The following is a 3,155-nucleotide window of genomic DNA, read 5'->3' on the forward strand; positions in this document are numbered from 1 at the left end:
CCCCCTTGTGACTCACAGATGTGACTCACAGAAGCTCCACCCCTTCAGCAATGAGCACACGGTCTCAAGCCTGCAATATGAGATTTAACAGGAGGTCTTTGCTGGCTCCATGTGTTTTGGCTGCTGCAAAAAGAGTTTGCACACCAAGGTTGGGAAGGTAAACCTTTGCTGTCTGCTCATTGTTCAGTGGTTGGAAAATCTGACAGCTGGGTACATGAGTGTGGAATTTATTGATGTTAAATTCAAGACAATGTTTTCTGTAAAATAAATCCATTTATAACAATATGTATGCCTAGCCCATGTTCAAAAGACCACCTGCCCTCTCGATCCCTGTCCATCTTGGCTGGCCATCCGGGGAGGTGAGGCAACTTTCAAGCAACTTTGAAGCTGCAGCAATCCATAATCAATGCCTCCTTCAGGGAAGGTTGTTTTCCATCCAGCCCGAAATTGGCAGTGGTGAAGCCCATTCTAAAGAAACCTTCCCTTGATCCCCTGGACAAAAACAATTATCAGCCAGTATCTCTTCTTCCCTTTTTGGGTAAGGTGATCAAGGGGGCGGTTGCAAACCAGCTCCAAGCAGTCTTGGATGACACCGATTATATCGATCCATTTCAAACCGGACTCAGGTCGGGAAACGGAGTGGAGACTGCCCTGATTGCCTTGGTCGATGATCTCCGTCTGTGCATTGACAGGGCAAGTGTGGCCCTGTTGGTGCTCTTGGACCTCTCAGCGGCCTTCGATACCATAGACCATGGCATCCTTTTGGAACGCCTGAGAGAGTTGAGAATCGCTGGCTCTGCTTTGCACTGGCTACGTTCCTCCCTCTTGGGCAGATTCCAGATGGTGATGCTGGGGGACAGATGCTCCTCTAAGAGATAGCTGACATCTGGTGTCCCTCAGAGCGCCATTCTGTCCCCCATGCTGTTTAACATTGACATGAAGCCACTGGGTGAGATCATCTGGAGACATGGGGCGCAGGGTTATCAGTACACTGATGACACCCAGATCTATCTCTCTATGTCTCGGGCTGTTTCAGTGACCATGGAGGGCATCTCCCCCCTGAATGACTGCCTGAAGTCGGTAATGGATTGGATGAGGGAAAACAGACTTAAGCTGAATCCAAATAAAACGGAGGTACTTGCAATAGGTAACCCCAATCCGGGTTTGGAGATATGTTCGCCAGTCGTAGATGGGGTCACACTTCCCCTGAAGGACTGCGTCCACAGCTTGGGGGTGCTCCTGGATTCGTCACTTCAACTGTCTTCTCAGATTGATGTGACAGCCAGGTGCGGCTGTTATCAGCTTCGGCTGATGCGCCAGTTGCGCCCCTCCCTGGAGCAGCGGGACCTAGAAACGGTTGTACATGCTCTAGTAACCTCTCGCCTTGATTTCTGCAATGTGCTCTACATGGAGCAACTTTTGTGCCACGTCTGGAAGCTTCAATTGATACAAAACATGGCAGCCAGACTGGTTGCTGGAAAATCCAGGTTTGACCGAATTACACCTATTTTAAGGTCACTTCATAGAATCATAGAGTTGGAAGAGCTGCCTATTACTTCATTGGCTGCCTATTAGCTTCCGGTGCTGGTTATTACCTATAAAGCCCTACATGGCCTGTGCCCAGTCTCCTTGAAGGAACGCCTCCTCCCATACAATCTTCCCATACACTCCGATCCTCCAGGAAAAACCTCTTACAATCTAGGAAGACCAGGCTGGCGGTGAAATTCCCAGAGGTCCTTTTCTGTCTCCGCTCCAAAAACGTGGAATGACCTCCGGAAGAGATTCGCCAATTATCCTCATTGGAGGCTTTTAAAAAGGCAACAAAAACCTTTCTCTTCCAGCAGGCCTTCCCCGATGGATAATGTCCAGAACCAGAACCCCTTTTATTATTTTTCTTACTTGTGATTTGTTTTTAACTTTGATGTATTGTATGTAGTTTTTCAACATTTTTTTTTACTGTTTAATTTTAAAGTTGGGAGGGAGGGTTGGGTCGGGGTTTTGTGGGGCTTGTTGTTTTTACTGTTGCATATCGTATTTTCTCTGTTGTTACCCGCCTCGATCCTCAGTCGGAAGAGGCGGGATACATATTTTATTCGTAGTACTAGTATTTCTTTACTAATTCATACCCTTCCCTTTCCCCGATTTTGGCACTCAGGGTGGCTTACAGAATATTAAAACCATAATAGATTAAAAACACAAAAAGATCAAGAAAATGTTTTAAAGTTATTTAAAAAAACAGTTAACCAATGTCTAACAATGGTTACGATCAACAAGGGTTTTAATTCTGTGAGTTGGTTAGCAAAGTATGCACAAGTCAAAGGGCTTTTAATGTTGAATGTGTGTGTGTGTGTGTCTGTGTATTTGTATATATACAGTATGTATATATATTCACTATTAAAAGCACACCATTAAAAGTCCATTGACTTATATAGAATCATAGAATCGTAGAGTTGGAAGAGACCACAAGGGCCCTGATCCAGTCCAACCCCCTTCTGCCATGCAGGAAATCCAAATCAAAGCATCCCCGAGAGATGGCCATCGAGCCTCCATTTGAAAACCTCCAAGAAGGGAGACTCCACCACAATCTCCAAGGAAGGAGTGCGTTCGACTGTCGAACAGCCCTTACTGTCAGGAAGTTCCTCCTAATGTTCAGGTGGAATCTCTTTTCCTGGAGCTTGCATCCAGTGCTCCATTGGGTCCTGTTCTCTGGAGCAGCAGAAAACAAGCTTGCTCCCTCCTCAAGATGACATCCCTTCAAGTATTTAAACACGACTATCATATCACCTCCTAACCATCTCTTTTCCAGGCTAAACATCCCCAGCTCGCTAAGTCGTTCCTCATAGGACATGGTCCCAGACCCTTCACCATTTTAGTCGCCCTCCTTTGGACACATGGCTCCAGTTTCTCAACATCCTTTTAAAATTGTGGTGCCCAGAAATGGACACAGTCTTCCAGGTGGGGCCTGAATACAGTGGCACTATGACTTCCCTTGATCTAGACACTATACTTTTATTGATGCAGCCTAAAATTCCATTGGCCTTTTTAGCTGCCACATCGCACTGTTGACTCATGTTCAATCTGTGGTCTATTTGGACTCCCAGACCCCTTTCTCACGTGGAAGTCTCTCATTCAGCCAGGTGACATCCATCCTATAT

Source organism: Sceloporus undulatus, chromosome 1 (genome assembly GCF_019175285.1).
Source record: "Sceloporus undulatus isolate JIND9_A2432 ecotype Alabama chromosome 1, SceUnd_v1.1, whole genome shotgun sequence".
In the NCBI taxonomy this organism is placed as follows: Eukaryota; Metazoa; Chordata; class Lepidosauria; order Squamata; family Phrynosomatidae; genus Sceloporus; species Sceloporus undulatus.